This window comes from Anastrepha ludens, chromosome 6 (genome assembly GCF_028408465.1).
Source record: "Anastrepha ludens isolate Willacy chromosome 6, idAnaLude1.1, whole genome shotgun sequence".
NCBI classification, from domain to species: Eukaryota; Metazoa; Arthropoda; class Insecta; order Diptera; family Tephritidae; genus Anastrepha; species Anastrepha ludens.
The window spans coordinates 108,987,491-109,005,469 of NC_071502.1; positions in this window are offsets into that span (position 1 = coordinate 108,987,491).

A 17,979-nucleotide genomic window follows, 5' to 3' on the forward strand; every position below is an offset into this window, starting at 1 on the left:
CAGCCAAGTCAAGTTCGATGTATTACAACTACAAAAAATTCTTTAGCTTCGTTCTGATGGCCGTTTGTGATGCCAAGTATACTTTCACATACATAAATATACTTACAAATATAAAGTCCAACTGTAAATTTATGCAGTTAAAAATATTTGGAAATATTTTCATTCTTCAAGTAGTTCTTTTATTATTGCAAAATTCAGGTACAATGTATACATATTTAAAAAAAAACCCAGCATTCAGGCACACGCATATGTACAAAGTGTAAATATTTACAAAATCACAGTATTCAGGTATACGCATAAGTATATATTTGGTTATACATACATACATAGTAGCTAGATGCTCGCAAATAAAAACAATTGGGTTTTTTTTTTGTTAAATTCTGTGTGATTTTTTATTTTTACAGGGGCAACACTGTAAATTTTATTGATACAGTTTTTCGTATATGTACAGATAAAAATAAATACATATGTATATATTAAAACCAAAATAATTCCATAACAATTTTTTTACTTAAAGATAAACATTGAAACTTCAAAAAGAAAATTAAATTAATTCAATCAGTATGTTACTTATTCCATCATATGAATATGTTAGTCCACCGAATCCATTATTCCTTCCATATCTTCAAAGAGGAACAATTCGTTAACTGCTTTATCTAAATACATCGGATTTAGCTTAACAATTAGGATGTCCTCTAACATATCCTGGCCCTTTCAATGGTAACCTAATTAATCACGTATGAGTTGACCAAAAGACCTAAAGGGGAAAGATGTAGAAGGGACACTGACAATATGCATACATATGTATGTGTATAGAAATGTCTATGAGAACAGCCACTACCAAAATATTTTTGTGTTCATATGTAGGTATGTATGTGAGCAAAGCAAAATATTTTGTAGCGTCTCAATCATGGGTGATAAAAAAATTAAAGAAATACAAATTTAAGTACACATACATATGTACATGTTTGAACCGCGAGTGAGAAATTAGAACTCTGCTCGTTTTTTAGATATTAAAAAAATTATTTTTAACTAGCTTTTGATTTTGACTCTAAGTAATTACCTGCGTTGGAGGTACCGCAAAGCATATATTAGTGAGCGAATACAGTTCCGGATCAGCGAATTGCCTCTCTTTCCAGAATTCGAGTACGTTTGTGCTGATTCTTTGAAAAGATAATTTCAAATTTTCAATTTTGCTGTATATATCGATGTCATCGTCATTTCTGGCCTCCAAGTTTTGGCAAAGGTATACATTTATATATTCGTCTTCATCTTCGCAATGCTCTTCATTCAATCTGACTGATGTGTTATTGAACGAATTTGTTTTGTCGGATTTAATGCATCCCATTTCTTTTAGCCTGTCATAAATTTTTTTCAAATAGGTGATTGCGTCTGCTCTTTTATCCGCTGTTAAGGTGTGATTGAAACGTGGATCCAAAAATAAACAAGCGTTTAGACTATCATTTGTTAGCAACTTGGACGTCCTAATTTCAATGTAGCGAAGCAGATTTTTTCCAATTGTGTGAGACAACGAATCATCATGTGTTTGCAAAGTTTTTTCTGTTAAAAGTTTGCATCTTAGCCATTGTGCATAGAAATCACCATAATGCAATGCTTCTGCTTGAAATTTAATAATAGTTTTTTGAAGTGGTTCAAAAACTGTATAGTAACTTTTTATAAAAGCCCATAAGTCATCTTTCGGTTCAAAGTTTTCATCCTGCGATATTTTTTACAGGCTCAATGTTAACTAATACATCTTTGGAATTATATATGTTTTTAATCATATTGTAGGTTGATCCCCATCTAGTTGGGCAATCCAGTTGAGGTAGGGCTAATTTTTTTAGTTCAAAAATTTCACGGTAACCGTTGGAATTTTTTTTTATGTACTTGGTCAAATTTCGGCAGTTCATTAAATAACTTTTTATCACAGGATCTTTAGTGCTGTCTAATGCGCAAAGTTGAGCAGTATGTGCTGCACAGCGGCAAATCTCAATGTCTCCCATTTGTGTTTTTAATGTGTCATTAAACATTTCTATGTTTTTCAAATAAACGTCATTGGCTTCATCTACATCGTCTCTATCTTCTTTTAAAACGCTGCAGTGCGATAAAATTTTTGATGATTTAATCATGTTTGCCCCATTATCAGATGTGATAGACACAACTTGATTAAGACCGACACCTCAATATTTTCATAAATTCAGCAGCAATATTTCGGGAAGAACTTGATGCAACACCCTTGAGTTCTACCATTCCGAGAATTCTTGATTGAATATTGTAATTATTTATATATTGTGCACTAAGAGCAAATATATTACGTGATAGACGAGATGCACTATCGATGTTTAATGATAATAAGCGCTTATGTAGTTCTTTTTTGACTTTCTCTCTTGTATTATTTGCAACTTGTTTCAAAACACTTTTACAACTTCGGTTCGGCACTCAAACCACGACAGATGGGATCTATAATGTTTTTCATACTTTTAGAATCTAACACATTAAATGGAATACTTTCTTCGGTGACCAGTTCAATATAGCTTTTAATTAATTCCTTTTTGCTAATTTCAATTTTAACTGATTGTTTACGAAATCCAGTTTTAGCAATTCCACTACCAGAACTGCTTGAATTTTCATCATCACTAATATTAACTTTATGTACATTGCTTAAATGATTTTGACGTGATAACGTCTTATAATTCGATTTAACAGGCTGCACGCACGAAAAAATGTGTCGTTACCTTGCTCATTAGTGTTACCTTGCTCATATGTCGTTACCTTGCTCATTGCCGTTACCTTGCTCATTTGTCGTTACCTCGCTCATGGCATTGAATGAACTGCAAGCGAAAGCGCGGAACGAACGACAAAGCAAACAAAGCAAACGAACGGCAACGTTCGACATCTTGCTCTCTCCTACTTAAGTGAGCGTATATATGTATGTATATGCGCATATGTACATATATAAATTCACGTATTTGTATTTGCATATGCCTTCTTATTGATTATTATTTTATTATATATGAAGGAAAAAATGTATGGTAATATTTACCACATACCTTATAAGATATGTTGTATACTAATATATGTATATAAACATGCATATACATATACAATTTCGCGCAATTTTAAAAAAGACTAAATCTATATGTAAAGATGCATACAAATCATATGGACATATCAAATATACGAACCTATTCCGTACGCAAGCAAATGTAAGCTAATGTGCTTGAACTGCAAGCGAGAGCGCGGAACGAACGACAAAGAGCACAATCGGCCCCCGCGTTCGGCAACGTTCGACATCTGGCTCTGTCCTACTTGAGTGAGCATATATATGTATGTATATGCGCATATGTAGGTATATAAATTCACATACTTGTATTTGCATATGCCTTCTTCCTGTGTGCATGGTAATGAACCATTTCTCTGTTGAGAATAAACGATGATAGAAAAAGTAGGAAATGAAAGGGAGTGTTTCGAGTGTAAAGTGTCTTGAAAATGGCAAATCGATGATGGTGCCTCTTAGTGTTGCTGACTTATTAAGATCTGACGCACAATCGAAATCGCACAATTTATATCTTTCATGAATTTGATAAATATTTCATAATTTTTCACGTTTGTGTAAATGTAACTCGATCAATTCCATTGCAATTCCATTTACCTCTATATCCATACAAAATATCTATCAAACAAATAAAATTAAAATTTTGTTTTGAAAATTGCAACCATTCCATCAATATTTTCTTATGACGTTGTCACGTGAAACTATCGTCAGTAAACCGGCTTTACAGGCAACCTCTTTTTTAGATTAAACAATCTAGTTGTTTTTAAACTGCTGTTGCAAATATTGCATATAGCAATATTATCATCTTCTTTCACATTAAAATGTTCAAAAATTCGGGTTTTATTCAATCGCGGAGCCATGATGATCTACACACTAACAGCTGTATACATATATTAACTAAATATGGGATGTGTATCGATCACCTAAATTCGCTATCCAAGCTATTGTCGCAGTTATTACAATGATGCATTCAAACAACTATAGTTCTTATAAGCAGCAATAGTTAACTGTTATACGAAGAACTGTGGCTGTCGGCTTACACTTGTTCGTCGTTTATAGTCGTCAGTTAAGCAGTTCGTTTCATTTGAGTGTTTGCATGTTTCATTTCCATTTAACATGCAGCTATTTCATAGCTAAAGCAATAGTCACGGTTATTGCGCAAAAAACGACTATGCATTGAAAATGAAATAGTCAAATTACTATTGCTGTTGCTATTTGACAGTCAGCAATGCAAACCCTGGTTATAAGTACTAGAGTATACTCATATCACCTAGACTGATAGAGATAATCGATGACGGCAAATGGTTTAGGCCGAACAGGGCCTTAGTTCGCTACAAAGAGGTTGGGTTAGAGAATTAGCTTCCTGCACCTACTCAAAGAAAATATTCACAATAAATCCACATAGCTACGTCGTGGCCACAGAGTCCAGTGGTCACTCTTTTATAAAAGCGTTCCGCCGCTTTGTTAAGTCAAGTGAAGAATTTGGTACTTTCCTTTCTAACTTTGTCTATAAGCGTATTTGAACCTCTCTTAACCTCAGCTTTTTCAAAAATACAATTTTATTTATAGGCGACTTCTTGTTTTACTCCAGCTCCTCATCATCTTCATTCATCTAATCCGCTATTTCGTTCAATTCTTTATGTTAACCGAAACGAACTATGCAGAAATGCACCTTAGTGATTTAGCAAGACAAGTAAGAATTAATAACATTAATTTACAGCAAAAAGGCATCATAGAACCAGAAAATTTTTATATTTTTTTTCACTTTGTAATTAAAAAAAAATTTAAAAATATTAATTGAAAAACAAAAGATCAGCAAATTTTATTACCGTTGAATGTGATTTGACTTACTGTGATCGCTTGTCGCGTTTTCCAGATATTACACATTTTTTGTATCCCCTTATTTCTTTTAATCCAAAATTATTATTTGACTTTATCTCCAAATCTTACTTACTTTCTTACTTTATATGTGACGCTAGAATCATATGTCCGTTTTGCCCGAATCCAAAATAGCGCGTCTGCTGCTTCTGCCTTGCGCTCATTGGAGCCAGTTAGAAATCTCAGGTGCTGACAAGTCCTGCAGCACTTGGTCTTTCCACCATCTCCTTCCAGAGATGTGGCCTTCCTCGTCTTCCTTTTCGGAGCATCGCTTCAAAGACTGGCTTTTCTGGAACGTCTTCGTTCATACGAGTGGCATAGCCACGCCAGCCACGGCCAAGTAGCAGTTGTATTTTTACACGCTTAAGCCCCTATATAGCTCATACAGCTCGTTGTTCCACCGTAAGCAATACTTCTCACCAACGCGGAAGGGACCAAAGATCATATATGGAATTTTTCACTCGAAGGCTTTCAAAAATTTTTTAACAGCTGTTGACTTCGTTCGCGCTTTTGTGTGTCATAAAAGTTAGAAGGACGGGATTGATGAGCGTTTTGAAGAGTGACAGTTTGGTTCTTCGGGAGAGGGCTCTATTTCTCAATTGCTTGCGGAGCTCAAAGTAAAACCTGTTGGTAAGAGTTATTCTCCTTTAATCGACTGTCGTCATGTTTGCTGTTGATGCTGGTGCCGAGGTAAATAAAAGTCTTCACAACTTCGAATTGCTGGTCGGTTGGTTCTTTCGAAAGATTTTCATGCTCAGCATATTACATTGAAATTGCATGGTGTGATGCTTGGATAAAACTTAATTATTTGTGAACCTGTGTAATCTCTGATTTCACTATTTAAGTTCTAATTTTCTTCAGAGCATCCTGATGGTCAACGATCTTCTCCTTTTTTATGGCAGGCTTTGTGCTTATTACGTTCCTGGGCATAAAGGAATAGAGGGAAACGAGACAGTGGATGGAATAGCTAAGAAAGCACAAAACTTTCAGGGCATCAAATAAGTCAGATACTTAAACCCCTGCGCACAATTCATAAAGAACTAGAAGAACGCATGCTAAGAAAGGCAAAAGGATCTGCTTTTTGCCTAACCAATTGCAAAGTTGCCAGCATTATGTGTAAACATGCATATGATGACAAGTCTACTAAATCGATTCTATCGTTCGATAGAAGAAACTGCAGAACTTTAATTGGTATACTAACAGGGCACTGTCTAGTTGAAGCACACTCTTACAAGGTAAATTTAACCATTAACGTCGTTTGCAGAAAATGTAATGAGCCGAGCACAAGAGAAAGCTTGGAGCATCTTCTATGCTAGTGTCCGGCTCTCTCGAAAGCTAGACTATGCTACCTGGGTGCTCTCAGTTTTGAAAGACTAGAATCTATGGGTGAACTAGAGCACGAAATGACTTCTAAAATTCGCGAACAGAACCTACGCGCATCTTGAGTGGTGCATACTTTCGCTAAACAAAAAAGGACTCTGATCTGGTATCGCTATGGACCAAACTAGTCTCTGCGAGGCTTCAGGCAGCCAGTATAATCTAAACCTAAACCATATTTGTTTATTCGATTTCGTATGTTAGCGATCATACAATAATTATTTTTACATTAAAATTTTTTACTGCGAACAATAATTAAATTTAGTTTATACTGCTTCCAATTTCTTTATAAGTATCACCATTTCTAGCCGCATTCATAGTTCAGCTATGTTGCCAAGGCCTGTCCAGTTGTCCATAGTCTACTATGGGATGCGATATTTGTCTCACCAATGGACACGGCATTTATATGACAAATATTATGACTACATTATGGGTAGATCCCCAATTTATTCGGGTCCCATTCCACTCAAATTCCATTGTCTATCTTCGAACTAGCAATGTTGATTACCATTCCTTAAGGGGTTATACGCAGTTATGAAGCAAATAAAATACGGGTTGTCAAAGATTTATCCTGAAGAAACTTCAGAATATTTTAATTTGAAAATTTTTGGCGGTTATAAAAGCATCCTTCAAGAACATAACAAAATTTTTTATTTATGAAAATGTTGATTATAGAGCGCGCTGCAGGCGATTTCTGGAACCTCCTTTAAAAAAAGATGATTTACGGTGTACATCGTAACTCAGGATTGGATTATCTGAAATCAAAAAACCAAACAAATTTTGTTAATATATTAGATTATCTAGTAATTAATCGTTCGGCTAATCAAAATAGTGAATTTTCACAAAATGGCAGCTTTTAAAAGAAATGATTTCGATTTTTACGTTAAAATTTGGCCGTAAATTGATTATAAAACGGAAAATAAGTATCAGATTTACAAAAGGAACGATTAATTACTAGAAAATGTATCTTTAAAGATTGAGTTAAAACGGTTGACCGATCAAACAAGCCGTTTTCGAGATATCGTGTACACCGACTTGAAAAATGCCGTTTTGAAAAAAACACGTTTAAAGTTTCACGTGCCGAGGCATCTCTACATATTTAGGTATAACTCCGAAAGTATTGCTTAGATCTACTTCAAATTTCGTGCGTATACTTTTGAATATATGTACATTACAAAAATGCAATAAAAAAATCGATTTTTTTGAAAGTCACAACTACGTATAACCCCTTAAGGGTTTTCCGAATTCTGAAAATAAAAATGTAGACTTCTCATCAACCCTTTGAAATCCCTTTCTCTGCGACTCTACTCTAATTTCTAACACTTTATTCAGCCATCCACTATTAATACTTATAATTATTCAAGTAGATGCCTTTAATTTATCTTCCTTCCTATTGAAAGTGAAGTATCGTCCTCAGTTTTTCTTGCAATTTGATCTTTTCTGCCACTATCGCATTTCAACGCTATGTAAATATCAACAAATTAATTGAAATTCTACAACTATGTTAGCTTGTGTACCAACACACTCACCAAAGTGTGCACACTCACACGACTACAGCAAGTCTATAACCGTATTTAGAAAGTAGCTAAATTTGCATTCGAAACACATTCAACGCCTCTTCAAGCACAATAACCGACCATTTAAATGCGAAGAAGAGCAACTCAAATGCAGCAAAATAAATGAATGTTCAAACAAAAATGCAAAGAACAATGCCGAATGAATATCAATTGAAATTCAGCTGGTTGGCTGGCCAATATGAGTAAATAGAAAAATGTGGCAACCAACTTCGATGAGACCAAAAAAAGGCAAGTTTGTTGAAGAAGAAGCAGAGCAATCATGAAAATCATGAACTATGCAAAGGAGGCAATGAAGGAGATCAAATTGGACTAAACATTTGGGTAGTGGCGTCTGTGTGTTGGTCACCTGTCAAGTTTAAGCTGAAATGAGTGCAAAAAACAAGTATTTAGACAAGTGATTTTTATGTGTTAAAACACGTATTTAAGGTAAAATATAGAGGTGAAAGTGGAAAAATGGAACGGCATGTAATGGAGTTGTGGTTGGCCAAAAATGTTACCAAGCGCTTAGAAAATATCTCCCATTGCATTTACGGCCAACAGATAGGATTTAAAAGGATAGGAGAAAACGGTGCAGTGGGTATTTTTTACTCCTCAGCAAACTTCTATTTTTATGAGTCCTAGTAATTTGTCGAGAGAAAGAGAATACAGAGCGTGCATTTTTAGTGCATTCGACCCAAAAATATATCATCTAAGTTTGGCGAAAGTAGGCCAGCGACAGAGAAAATGTTCTGTACAGTCTTCATCATCCAAACAATATGTACATTTGTGAATAGTTGATCGCCGATGATGTTTATTATGACGTCATGTCGGAACTCTGTCCAGTACTTCGAGGTTTCCTCAGCCAACAAACACGTTTTGGAGTCCAAAACTTAAGCTAGTCACATTTTCCAAGTTGGCTATCTTGCAGCTCTGCTTTCAATAACAAATATCAGAAAAAAAATTATACCAAAAACAAAAAAACAAATATATAAATATTTTCGCTGCTGTGGCGATTTAGTGTGGAAATTAGGAGTGGGACTATTTTCGAATAATATTCGAATAAACATTATTCGAATAAAACGAATAATACTATTCGTTTCAAATAATTCGAATAGTTCATTATTCGAATACCTTACTATTCGAATACCTCACTATTCGAATAGTTCATTATTATTATACCTCACTATTCGAATACTTTACTATTCGAATACCTCACTATTCGAATACCTCACTATATATTCATTTATATCAGGGAGAAAATGCTTTTAAAAATATAAAAATTACATTGGCCCTTCTCACGGTGCTAATCAGTTTTTCTCGGTTTTTGAACATTGTGATTTTTTGATTTGACCGCTTCATGTTTCAATTAGCTAATATGATAAGATTTCTTTGGTATTGTTCTTGATAAAACATCGACAGGTATACATACTTATATGTATGTGCATAACTAAATGTGCATAAAAACATCAGAGCGTTTCTAAAAAAATATTTGGTTTTCCCTCGTAACAATTCTTGTGTTTAGACGCCTTAATATTAATATTAGGGTGGCCCGCACCGCACTTTTCAATTTCCCATATAAATTGTATGGAGAAATATGATTTCACATTTTCTATGTCCGCATCGGTTTTAACATTCTCGGTAACGGAACGAAATAATGGTTTTCTCTCAAACGATAAATATGGAGCCTTAAAATCTTCTTTTGCTTAATCTACAGATTTAGAAGTTATTCAAGGCCAATAATAGGATGGAATTACTATATACTTATTTATGTACATGTAGAAAACACTCATTAACGATCTAAATCCTTCATTTTCAACAAAGGATGTCGGCAGCATATCCATTGTTAACATTTTCGTTAACGTCTGGGTAATTAGTTCTTGGCGGTCTTGGGTAATACTTGTGGAAATGCTGGTTGAAGTACTAACCCGTGACTGCCGCTTCCGGTTTGGAGGCAAAATTTCTTCTGAATCACCTGTAGCACGGCTGCTCGAAGGTTCCGGTTGATTATCAAATCCATAACTGAGTTTATGCTTAAAGTTATAATGGTTCCATAAACAAGTGGTGGATCCCATACGTTTCAGCATATCACCACAATAATTGCAGGAGGCCTCACCGGTATTTTCCACGATTGTGAAATGTTGCCAAACTTTGCTTCTGGGCATTATTATTATTATTTTTATTTGTCTTGATTGATGATTAGATTGGCTGAACGTTCTTGCTTGAGGTTCTTGATTTTAATGAGTGATCTAACTCAACCCAAAGAAAAGTTTGCCTCAAATGTCCATCTATATAATTCTCATCGCCAGTTACCTAAGCGTATGCATGGTCGTAGGACTGTCTGCACTCGTTTATCGGGCTTAGGTCAGTCAGTAGCAGGTAGAGTATATGAGTATATGTATGTGCATATAATAGTTCTGCGAAAAGCAAAAAAACCTAAAAGAAAATAATTTCATGCCTCAAGCAAGAGTAGTCCGCTAATCTAAGTAAATATTTACCAAAATATGAAACAAAAACAAAGCGCCGACACAATAAAAAGTAGGTAGTATTGTCATTTAACACGTTCCCTGTCCACTGAGCCACATATGGTTCAGCAAACGTGCGCCTGATAAGCACTAATACGTTCCTGAGCCATATGTGCGTCAGGGGGTATATGAACCACATGTGTTTCATGAACGTGCAGAAGCAAAAATGTCCCTCTACGCTCATGTACCACATGTGTTTCAGGTAGAAATACCCTACTTCCGTTTTTTTTTTTAATTATTATTATTACTAAAGCTATCCTATGACTACAAAAAAACAAATTATTCAAAAACCCCTGTTGGACTTGTCGGTAAATTTTGCATTTATGTATTGGGACAGGGAACGTGTTAATATAAGCCTTTGCGTGGTTTTTGAATTTGCATACATAGGTACATGCACTTGTACAGAAACCGATTAGTAGTCCGCTAATCTAAGTAAATATTTACCAAAAATATTCGAAAAGTGAAGTATTCAAATAGCATTATTCGAATAAACGAATAAAAAATTCGAATAAATATTATTCGAATTACGAATACCTCTCGAATAAAAGATTTTATTATTCGAATAATTTTTATTCGAATAGTCCCACCCCTAGTGGAAATAGAGCTAAAATTCAGATGGCGGCACCATCAACCGAAGACTTGACAATTCTTATATTTTCCCTATAGGTTCAAGAATTTGGTAGCACCGGTCAGTCATTATTGTAAAGTTCTCTTCCTCTTTCTCTTTTTCCTGATGCTATCAGATAAAGCGGTTCGTGCGAAAAGAAAAAATCTGAAATAATAAAGGTAATCTATAGACATTGCTGAACCTAAACTAAAATATTTTAAATTTAACCATTTTTTTTTATTTCAATTCTTAATATTAATTTGGAGAGGAAGAATACCATTATTTTTAGCTAAAACTTTCATGCAAATGATTTCAAACTCTTTTATGGTCAATCTTTAGCCACTGGGCGATGCTACGACCACTAAAATGTTGGTCAACTTCGCTTATTTCTGTGATTTTATCGACATTTTCTTTAACATGAAAAATGTCTGAATCGAATCGCTAAAACCAAAATTGCACATAATTAACTCTTACAGTATCGGCACCATAAACATCACTCACAATTTCAGCGGCCTGGCTTGCATTCTCGTCTTTATCAAAGAAAAACTGTAAAATGATATGGTGAATTTTGTGCACACCGATGCCATTTAGCCAAACGTGAACGGCTATTTGCATTTTCAAACACATCCATAAGCCATGCACCCACCTCAGCCTAAGGCTGACCTTAAGCCAATGCACGCCAATCCTTAAGTGCAAATTTAAATATTTACAGCTAGCGAGGTGAACAATTTCACTACTGACCTACTCAGAAGCGCTCCTCTGAGAGCGTGGTGTGTGAGCTTATACTCTGACAAAGCACACTATGAAGCGGTGTCAGTAGGTGATAGAATTCACCTTGCTCTTATTTGTTCATAGCGACCACAGCTAAGAAATTTTTTGACGCTCTTTCATCACGCTCTCTTATACTCTCTCGCACTGCTGGTGCTCGCACTCTTTGTTAGCTCAAATAGCATTCTGTGCTCTGCTTTTCATGTCAATAACCTTAGCCGCAAAACAAATGCGGCTACACAATAATTGAGAGTAATCAAGAGCACCTATCAGTATGCAATGATTTTGTATTAAAGGTATTGAAAACTGCGAATATGCATATCAATTTACATACTTTTCATTGTAGTGAACTCTCTAATTAGTTATCGGAACGTCATATCGGATCTGTTTAATTAAAATTGAACAGCAACAGCAACAACTATTTTATATAAAAATGTGTGGAAATATGCATTTTTGCGTAGTTCCCCATGACAATCTGTTTACCCCGCACTTTCTTATGCCAATAACTTTCACCGTATAACTTTGTACTCTAAGAACGAAGCACAAGCTGCCATGCTAATCTAATACTAATAAATAATAATCGACAGATTGGTCTGCAAAATTTTTATTGGCACAAAATGTCTGCCGTAATTAGTTTGCATAACCAACAAGCTGAAAAGTTCTTTGAAAGAAATTTTACAAAGCCATTGAGGGCACTCACCTGAAAGCATAACATGCTGTCCCCCATTCCCTGGAATTTCATTAATTTTTTTTTTTTTTAATTCAGTTATTCAATTTATTTTTCACTCAAAACTAAAGCTTCCAATACTTGGTGTACTATAAAAACCGTTGAAAGATACCAAACTAGTGCAATTACGCTTAAGCAACTAAAAGTATGCTATGCCTCGTCACTTGAAATTATTAGGAAAAATAGTGGCATGCTTTTCAAAGAAACCACAGCTCTCTTGCCAATAAACGCGTGTGCTATACATAACACATGGGCTGAAAAGTCACGGACCTAACACATAGATAGCACTCGTTTTATTACATTCACCCCTTTTTTAGTTAGTACTAACTGAAAAAAACGTCGTGTTTTAATTTTATTGCTCTTGATGGGGAAACATATCGTTTAAGCGAAGAAATGGCTTGAAAAATGTTATGGGAACTCTACTTTATCAGAAACAACAATAAAGCGATGGTTTGCTGACTCCAAATATGGTCGTAGATATACCGATGATTCGATGATGCACATCGCAGTGGACGTCCAAATGAGGCGGTAATACCAGAAAACATCAAAAAACCCCAAAAATCGTTTTGAATTATCGAAAAGTGAAGATGCGTTAGTTAGCTGACATCGTGAGTTAGAATGTGTAGGCTTTATATTGCATGAGCCTTTGACTATGAAAAAGCTCTGTTCAAAGTGAGTGCCGCGTTTGCTCACTGTTGACCAACAATAGGAAGTGTTGATGATGACAAAACTACATGAATTGAACCACGAATTGCTCCCACAGAGCCAGGTTTGGCGTCCAGCGATTCGCAGATCTAAAAAATGCTCGCCGGTAAGAAATTTCGGTCGAATGAAGAGGTTATCGCTGATCGCTGGTTTGACAGCTGAGAATGGCAAACAGTGTTGACGTTTCTGTTCAGTAAGGTTTGGCAAGTCATCATGAACCGTTTAACACGAGAACAATGCTTCCAAATTGAAGAAATTTATTTTGAAAAATAAAAGAAATATTTGTTCGTAAAATTCATAGAGCGAAATATTTATGAAGACGCCGAAACGTCGATTCGTCGTCGTTCCCAACTGATTGACCGTTGTCCTTCGATTACGTGGACATTTTTTTGTAAGGATATTGACTTATGTGTCTATAAAATATAGGTGGTGCAAGAATGGAAGCCAAAGTATCATCGCTTGTGCCGCATTTTCGCTGTTTAGGCGCTTTAAGATTTAGTACTCATATTTATTGGGAAAACTAGTAAAAAATTGACCTGAAAATGGGCCTTAAAAATATTAACGCCTTCGTAGCTTTGTGTTGAAAATTTCAAGCGAATCAGAGGAAAACTGAAGGAGTTATACAAGCTTTGACTGAAAGAATTTAGCCTTGGCAAATAGGTACTGAGGAGGCTTTAGGCTAATTTGTCCTACTTTTTTTGTAATGGTACTTGTAGGCTACAAGTTGTAGCTACGGCGGACACATGCCGGGTATCATCTGCAAAAATATATGCCATGGAATTATTTACTAAAATATAATCGAAAAAAATTCCAACAATATTTCTGTTTTGTATTATCATTTTCAGTTCTCAAGTTATTAAAAAAACACCTTTTCCTGGTTTATATAAAGGGTGGTTACATTTCAAAGGCCGATATTGAATGTAAACCTCACCTTAACGTCAAGTTTCTTTCTGCATTTCATTTGACATTTTTCAATTTCAGACTAACTCAATTTGAATCATGGAAAGATAAATAATCGAGCAACGCGTTAAAGTTATTCAGGCTTATTATGAAAACGGGCGTTCAAATCAAAATGCATATCGCGCACATCGTGAAGAAAATCATCTTCAGTTATGAAGCACATTTTCACCTCTGTGGATTCGTCAATAAGCAGAATTGCCGCATTTGGGCGAATGATAATCCAAGAGTAATTGCCGAAAAACCAATGCACCCACAAAGAGTGACTGTTTGGTGCGGTTTATGAGCCAGCGGCATCATTCCAACATGAGGCCGGTCAGGCAGTTACTGTGAATAGTGTTCGCTATCTTGTGCTGATAACGAACTTTTTATGGCCCGAATTGGAAGACCTGTATGTGGACGATATGTGGTTTTAACAGGACGATGCCACTTGTCACACAGCTAGCGAAATAATGGCTCTTTTGCGCGAAAAATTTGATGGCGGAATAATCTCACGTAGCGACGAGGTCAATTGGTCGCCAAGATCATGTGATTTGACACCGTTGGACTTCTTTCTTTGGGGTTATTTGAAAAAAAAGGTGTACGTCGATAATCCAGCAACAATTCTAGAGCTAAAGGATGAGATAATTCGGCACATTAACGACATAGAACCTCAATTATGCCTCAGCGTCATCGAAAATTTGGACCATCGGATGGAGGTGTGCCGCCAAGGCCGCGGCGGCCATGTGGCTGATATTTTGTTTTATATGTAATTGAGCCATACCAATATTATCATAATAAAGAGAAACGACAATAATTGCCTAAAACACTTGTATTTTATTCGAAATCAACACCGACCCTTGAAACTTAACCACCCTTTATCAATGCATGTCTCTAAAAACTCATATTTTTAAATTTTTTATATATAAATCCATAATCCAATTAATCGAAATCTAATTTTATGTAAAAAACAATTTTTGATACCTTCGTCTATCGCCTAGCACTAGGATTGTCGCAGTAATGCCGATTCATATATCAAATGTGACTAGTTTTATTTCTAACTTTTCACACATTATATTTCAGCCTCTAAATATAATATATACATCGTTTTCCACTGCAACTTCAAAAAATAAATATTCTTAAAATTTGAGCCGTTTTATTCCTTACCATCTTTCTCAATCACTTGCGAGCATTTTCGTCATAAAAGCATGCAAGATTTTTTCGCTTAAACAACTTTAGACAATTCAACGAAAAATGCAACAGGTTCCTTTAAGTAATCTTACTCGTATAATCTAATTTATAAATTATAAACGGCATTTTTAATGAATATTTTCATATAATTTCCTTCCACAATTTAGTCATTTTGCATATTTTCAGGCACCGCCTGACCGTGGGATTGTCAACGCTCAACTCATCGGAACGCTGGTACATCCATCTCGTGCATACAAATTAAGCAAGCAGCTGTGTGTTGAGTTAATTACATTTTAATGGGCCTCCAAAAGCAACAACTAACTACTACAATACCAACATTACTACAATACCGAAACGGTTTAATTGCGGTAATTTCATTAAGATCATAATGACTGAGGAGAAAGCTATGCATTTTCGTATTTGTAATAGGATTACGAATAATGAGCGGCTGAATATTAATAGATGTGCTGTGGCGAAGGCATTCAATACTGCTCACTGTTGGGTTTCCTGACTCAAATTTTAAGAATAAATCAAATATGAAATTGAAATATGGAATATGAAATACATACAAATTAATTGAATAATGAAATGATTTAATGAAATGCCCTTTGGTGCAACTTTAGGTCGATATTTGGTTTCACTTAATTTTGAAGTCAAAGTTTAAGTGTACTTAGGATGTGATTTCTAGTAAAATTTCAAGTGAAATTAGAGGGAAATTGTACCGAACAAGAAAGTCGTGCTTTAAGTTAAAGCGTAATATGCAGGTGGCAGAAAAGTTTTCAGCAACTTTTAGACCGATATTAAATCGAGTATTTAAGCTTATTTCGCTGAGGATAGTAGCTAAGTTGTCCAAAGGAAAAATGTATCAAGGACAGTCAGCAATTGGGATCCTGGGTTCGTTGTTTGTGCGTTCGAAATTAGTCGTGAAATGCCTAATCTCTTTCTCGACTGCATCCGAATACTTCGGTATTAGGCTCATTCTGACTCATCATTCCGGTTACAATTGCATAGCGGAAAACTGCTGGCATGCAGAGCTGGCTATACAATGGACTCTAGAGAGTGGGCCAAGGCAAAATAAGAGTATTAGAATCACCTTGATAACCTATGACCTACTTCTGAAAAGATGAGTCTCGCGTCAACTCAGCGATCGCTGGCGAGATCTTTATAGCCACGGGTAGATCAGGGACGATTGAGAGAACCTCTATGGCTAATAAAGCCGCAGCTTTCCAATTTGGTGGGTGTCTTTACCGGGCATTATCCATGCGGTGAGAATTGTGTATACTTCAAGAACTTTCGGCTGAAGCTGTCTGAAGGATGAAGTGGAATCATCTCAGCACCTTCTTCTCAGTTCTCTTGCTCTCGTCGAGCTAAGCTTCAGATATTTGGGCTCTTGCTCTTTTCTGCATCTGCAAGCATGATTAAATAGTACACACCTGGTGATTTTCATTAATAGCTTGAAGCGGTTAACACAAATGTAATTAGCCACCGTTGGTCGTCATCCTCCAATTGAAAGCCCCTTCTTCCTTTTTCATCCTGTTTGGTTCTTTTTCCTTTGTTTTTTTTTCTGTGTGGCATCACAATAGACGATTTTTATCGAAACCTGACCATTTAAATTTTAAATGAACAAAGTCCAAATCTTGACATAGAAATCACAAATATCCCTCAAAACTAATGCCAGATTAACAGTTTCAAATGTAATATATTGAATATCCTTGTGATTTTTTCTTTAATTACCTCGTAGTACTATTTGAATTTCAAATCTCTTTCATTCATTGTCCTCTAAAAATGTAATAAATAATTACAGACAGTTGAGGGGAATGCCACGAACTCCGCCACATCAATTTTCCTTGTCTAGAATTAACGATCGACACTGATATGGAAATATTTTGAGATTGAATTTTTGAGGACGAAAACGTTGCAATTCGTTTCGTCAATTGATTCAATCGCCATATCAAATATAGGCAGAATATTTTCCTAAATTAGAATAAGCAATAAGTTAGAAATTTCAGCACTCTGCAGTAAAATGTATACCAAAAAGTAAAATTTAGGAAGAAAAGATTTTTCAAAACACAAAAACCTTAATATTGGACCAAATTAGAGCAATCGAATCAAACTAATAATAAAAAATAGTTTAAAAAAACTAAAAAACACGCTTTTATTGCCAATCGAACTAAAAAGTATAAAATAAATTTTAATGACAAAGGGACCTATAATGAAGTAATAGCAAATCGAATCGTGGGATGCATTTTGCCAATAGAATGATTGTAATATTTACTATATCAAGCATCCCACGCTTTTAACTCTAATTTGAATTCTTCTATTTGTATCTTAATTTTAGTTATAATTCTGTTCTGAGGTAGTTGACTATTATTAAAGAAAATTATTGTTATCATTGTAATCAGTGAATTAATGATTCCATATATTCGTGTTATATTTAATTCCTTTCTTATCGACTGTGAGTCTAAAGCTATGCAGTTATCGGCCGTGATAAAGAAGTAATCGGGATGAATAACTTATTTCGTGATGGAGCCTGAGAAACGGCTACCCCACTCCATTGGCCAGTTTTTTTCGATTTTCGTGGTGTGGTGTACTATGAATTCTTTCCACCTGGCCAAACTGTTAATAAGCTCAATATTATTTGAGCGTTATGCGTCGTT